This window comes from Nicotiana tomentosiformis, chromosome 4 (genome assembly GCF_000390325.3).
Source record: "Nicotiana tomentosiformis chromosome 4, ASM39032v3, whole genome shotgun sequence".
NCBI lineage: Eukaryota > Viridiplantae > Streptophyta > Magnoliopsida > Solanales > Solanaceae > Nicotiana > Nicotiana tomentosiformis.
Window position 1 is genome coordinate 46,484,547 of NC_090815.1, and position 6,062 is coordinate 46,490,608.

General features: G+C 34.2%; 1 long non-coding RNA gene across 2 annotated transcripts; it reads left to right on the plus strand.

Moving 5' to 3' along the window:
* The first annotated feature begins 3,541 nt into the window (after positions 1–3,541).
* On the plus strand, positions 3,542–5,389 carry LOC104099361 (uncharacterized). Of its 2 annotated transcripts, XR_001969880.3 has the most exons (4): positions 3,542–3,615; positions 3,699–4,064; positions 5,042–5,091; positions 5,182–5,389. It is a non-coding gene; the product is annotated as an uncharacterized lncRNA (long non-coding RNA). The 2 variants fall into 2 exon arrangements; XR_011415379.1 differs by lacking the exon at positions 5,042–5,091.
* Positions 5,390–6,062: the final 673 nt, after the last annotated feature.

The following is a 6,062-nucleotide window of genomic DNA, read 5'->3' on the forward strand; positions in this document are numbered from 1 at the left end:
TTGGTATATGTATTTTACATCTGAAAAAAGTTTTTATTTTTCTTTGTTCTTTCTTCATCATCCAAAACTACGAGGAGAAGTTAGTTTATGAGCCAAGTAATGTCAAACATACAACTAACAATATATTTACATATATTTCTCTTTCATATAACTAAGCAATAGGATATGGGTATTTGTCTGTAAGAAAAAAGAAATAGCAGGGAACATGAATCATGATACATGTTAAGAAGAAGGGAAATATATGAGCTCACACTAACTACCAAGAAGTAGTCTTTTAGTCGTGCGTGACTATTTTGGATGATTTTGTGTCGTAAAATATACTATTTATATTTTTCTTTGGTGTAAGTACTTACTTCGATCTCGGAGCAGGCTAGAAGGAACCATGTATGCATGTTTTAGGAACCAACATCTTTAATTACAAGTTAATTTATAATTTTTTATTTATCTTAGTGTCATCTGATTGTATATTGCAATGTATTAACTGAAAAAAGAGGAGCCCAGTCCACTAGAGAGTGCGACCTTAGAGTTAAACCAGTTGTGTGCATCTGATCGTAACAAGTTGTGTGTATCGTAGTATTTTTCTTATCTTTTATCTTTTTTTAATGTAATTTTTATTTATTCTCTAAGGTTATGGCATCTAGTAAGCAATGGATGCAACTTGTTGATAATCGGCTCGATGAAGCCTACTTAATCGGAGTGCAAAAGTTTTTGGATTATGCTTTTCAGAAAACATGAGAAGAATATGAAATACGATGTCCATGTGTCAAATGTTGTAATACAACTTTAGGAACTCGTAAGACAGTTGAGACACATTTCAAAGTATATGGAATAATTCAAAATTATACTTATTGATATCATCACGGGGAAAATTTAGGCGAGCCACTATCAGAGTCTGAAGATGAAGATGGTGATGAACTAGAAGAATGTGAAAGCGAATATGAAGTACAAGAACGGTTGAGAGATCTATATCCTAATATTGATGGAAGAACTGTACACACTGATTGTGATGATATAATTGAGGATGAACCAAATATTGAAGCAAAAAGCTTTTACGGGCTATTGAAGGATTTCGAGCAGCCACTATATCAAAATTCAAAAGCTTCAAAGCTTTCCTCGTTGATTAAATTGCTTCACATCAAAAGTATGGGTCGTTGGAGTAATAAGTCATTTATAATGTTATTGAAAATGTTAAAAGAGCAGTTTTACGTGATGGCGCCAATTTGCCAAAATCATATTATGAGGCAAAGAAGATAATTCAAGACCTTGGCCTTTCCTACAACAAGATTGATGCTTTTACTAATGATTGCATGTTATACTGGAAAGAGGATAACTTACTTGATTCTTGCAAAGTTCTTGGTGCATCTAGATGGAAAATAGATAGACATAGCGGAGAAACAAGGAATAAAAAAGGTAAGAAGATAGCATCAAAGACTTTACGCTATTTTCCATTAAAGCCTAGGCTTCAGAGGTTATTTATGTCTACAAAGACATCTACTTTAATGACATGGCATAAGGATAAAAGAGTTGATGATGGAATAATGAGACACCCAGCTGATTCAATGGTATGGAAGTCATTTGATGAACTTCATCCTTCATTTACGGCAGAGCCTCGTAATGTCCGACTTGGACTTGCTAGTGATGGATTTCAGCCATTTCAAAATTCAAAAACCTCATATAGCATTTGGCTTGTGGTTCTTATTCCTTATAATTTACCACCTTGGTTGTGTATGAAATAAGAAAATTTTATTTTGTCAATGCTTATTCCTGGTCTAGATAGTCCAGGAGATGCAATTGATACATATCTTCAACTTTTAATAGAGGAATTGAATGAGTCGTGGGAAGTTGGCATTGAGACCTTTGATGCATCATCTGGACAAAATTTTAAGTTGCATGCTTCTTTGTTATGGACTATCAATGACTTTTCAGCCTATGAAAATTTATCTGGATGGAGTACAAAAGAAAAATTGGGATGCCCATGTTGCAATAAAGGCACCTCCTCAATTCGATTGGCTAATAGTAAGAAGCAATGCTTTATGGTCATCGACGCAACCTTCCTCTTAGCCACAAATGGAGGAATAACAAAGATTCATTTGATGGTACAAAAAAGAAAAAGCTCCCACCAAAAATGCGTTCTGGTATTTAGATACTTAATCAAGTGCAAGATCTTGGAGGGATACAGTTAACAAAGGATCCAAACAAAAGGAAGAAGATATCGCATGAAAATCGAAATGATAATTGGAACAAGAAAAGTATTTTTTTTGAACTTCCATATTGGAAGTCTCTCTTGTTGCGACATAATTTGGATGTTATGCATATTAAAAAAATATATGTGATAATATTATGGGAACAATCATGAATGTCAAAGGAAAGACCAAGGTTACAATTAAAACTCGATTAGACTTGCAAGACATGAATATTAGGCCGGAATTGCACCCCATCCAAAGAGGGGAGAAAGTTGAAGTTCCAACTGCATGCTACACATTGCCCCCCGAAAGTAAGCACAAATATGAAGTCATACCATATCGGAGTGCAATATATGTGAAGGATAAGCCAATCCAACAAGCTCTTAAAAATATTCCAAAGGGAGTAGACAAGAAAGAATAGGAGTGGTTAGTAAAGGAACATTTTTCTTCAGAAAGTTTTCAGGTATGCCTAGTGATTTAATAATCTATTTCGCTAAAGCATCTGCAGCCTGATTCCCCTCCCTAGCACTTCAGCTGAAAAGTTGATGTTTCAAGAGCTTATGTTTGGATCCTTTCAGATATACATGATGACAGACAAGAACTCTCGTCTAAGTTTCACTTATTTGAGTTATCGAATTATGTGTTTTGATGTGTAGTTTCAGCTTAAGAATCACGACTCATGCACCAGAACAGGGGAAATAGAAAAGTTAGAATTACGATGAAGTTATAAAAAAGCTTAGCGTCAGTTAGTGTTAAAAGTACACAAACACGGGAATAGCTAGGTAGCTTATATTATTAGATTTCTATCTCAGATATCTGCTTTGTAAAAAGCAAGGTGGAGGTCGTCTTTGTGCCTTTTAGTTTCTATCGTGTGGTGCTTTTGCTTGCGCCAATTAGAGTTCCTACTTACCTTCAGTGAATTAAGTCTGTCTCTTTCTTAACCTGGGGGGGGGAGGGGGGCAAAGGAATGCCAGGAGATGCTTGCATGTTATATTTTTCATGGATTTTATGCTGGTTTCATCCCTCTCCTTTCTATGTGCTTTACCTTTATTTTCTTATTTATTGACTCATTCCAGTTTTAGTGAATCTTTGTAGAAGCTCAAGTTAGAGATATATCTATGTTTCGTTGCCTAGCACCAGATCTTTTTTCTACTATATCTGGAACCTAAGTTGTTGTTTAAGTTTATTAAATTTTTTACATTTAATCTTAATGTTTCACAAATATAGGCGAGGGATGCGGCAAATCGAGCTCAGTTGAAGATACTTTCATATTGGTAGCAAGCCTATTCGAGAGATTATTTATCAAAAGGTATTATCATAAAATTTCTATTTTCCTAAGAAAATATTTACGAGCTGTTATTTGACAATAATTTTCTTTGAGACCCGTAAGAAAGATAACAAGCTTGTTGAACTTGAAGCAATTGAAAAACATGTATGTTTGGTAAATTGAATATGTAAATTACTTGAAATTATTATGGATTCTGATTTTAAATATCTTTTTTATATATTTTGTAGGCTCAAATCGAAGAAATAGTTCAAGCACATCCATCTCTACCTAGCATAGAGATTGTAGAAAAATGTTGTGGACCTCAAACTCGTAGCCATGTTTTTGGCTTTGGGGGTGGAGTAAAGACGAAAGACTTAAAAGGTGGAACTTCTTCAAAGACTGAATTACTATCCGCACTACGTTCAACTCGAGAAGAAAATAAATCTTTGAATGAGGAAAGCAAATCCTTGAATGAGCGCTTGTCTACCTTAGAAGATGAGATGAAAGAAAGGAGGAAAATAAGAGAGTTATTCGCTGCTCAACAATCACATGCCCCGCTTACGACGACATCGCCCATTTCAACTGAATGACCACTGTTTTTGTCTGCTGATCAAGTTAGTAACAATATACCCAACTTTTTAATTTTTATAATTGATTTGCGTATAATTAATTTCTATATTACAGATTCTAGCAGTTGTTTGACTTCACCCTTCTGAAGGGAGAACCATTTAAAATCATTAATTAAACAGTCATAATAACTAATATGAGCCATTAACTAAATCATTTTACTTCTTACAGTAAAGTCATCAGGGAGTGCACATATCTGCTCCCATGTACTTGATTTGTCCAGAGCTTCAGAGCTAAGATATTAACTATCTGATCACAATTCCCGTGTATAAAATTCTGCAAAACTTGCTCAATATCTGACAATTACCTCTGTCATTTAGTTAGAGTACTCATCTGGTTTATGAATTCTCCACAATGATAGTATGTCAGACTTCCCTCCAACCGCAAGCACAGAAAACAAGAGTCCAATTCGTAAACCTATACATCTTGTCTGTGACAAAGATTTTACTATTACAAAGGATTGAAAAAGGAACTGGAATTGAATATTTTATTAGAAGGATTCCACTTATTCAACAGATTTAAACACATTCTTGCATGGTAAATATATATGATGGACATCATGCATGTTTGTTAACTTATTTTGGAGGATTATGGGCGAAGTTTGACAATCTATAAGCTGTAGTAAAGCCTTATCTTTGTCTTTTGTAGTACTTAGATGCCCGCAGATCATTTTTTTGTGGTGTATTTTGAATTATATTGGTAGAACATGATTTTGAATGTCCTGTTTTATTGTTGTATGTCCTGTTTGTTTTGTACATAACTGAAGATGTCTGTGCTTAGTAGTAGAAGTAGATGATATGGTTCTCTTATGATTAAAAATACCAAGTTCGTGATGTTGATGTCTGTTCATAATAGTTTCTCTCTTGAATGGTAAATCTTGAATTGTCGTATCGGGATTTATCGAATCAAAGTAAGATTTAACATCCCAAAGCTTTTCTAATTAATTTATCTTATATTCTTGTAGCCTTGTTGATGTTGCTGGATAACACCTGGTAAATTTAGACTGCTTTTGGGGTAAGCGATTTAACTATTGCTAGTTTAAAATTATATATGTTATTTTACCAATAGATATTTATCATTTTTTTCAAACTTTTGTACTTACAGGTTTTAAAGATTTAAGCTACAAGTCAAGATACAAGTTTAGAAGATGCACAAGCTCATTATTATTAATTTGCTAAGGCTGTTATGCAAAACTTGATATCATAGTCTAGCTCAAGATGTTAGCTAAATTTTTTTTGTTGAGGTGTTGAGCAAACATAGAAAGTAACATCATCATTAGATTTGAGCTTGATATATTATCTTTTTATATCTAGATTTTTCAATAACAATTTGATATTTATTGATAAAAATAACTTTTTGTGGCATTGAGCTTTAGGACTACTAGGGCATTCCCCTCTTTAGGCCTCATTCTCATACCACGACTTGTGGTCAGAATTCTTCCAATCTCGTAATTGCTGCTACCTTTTTGTCATGCAGCTTGTACGACTATGTCCTTATATGTGCGCACATGCGATTCTTCTCTCCTTTTTCCTCCAGCGTTTAGCCAATCTCTAGGCCTCACCTTGTGAACATATACAGAACTATGACAAGATGTCCCTCTAGGCATCTATAGGTGTACTGAAGTTTTTCGCTCGGTACTTTGTCGAACTTACGACTATTGCTATATTTTGTTTCATAGCCTTGATTATCTATCCACATGGCTTTACTACATCTAGGTAGGTCATACTATGCCATAACACTTACTTCAGTTTATTATTACCGAGGTTTGCTACCCAACTCTAGGTTACACTCTCGCTGCTTATCCTATATGTATAAATCTAAGTCTTTTAATGCTTCCTCATTACTGTTCATCTTAAGAATGATAGCCTTATCTCATCTCATACTTTGTATCTTTTATCCATCTCTTGTTGATTCACCTTAATGTTGATCTATAATACACCACTGATAACTTGAAACCTCTTACGTAATACATTGTCACTAGGGCT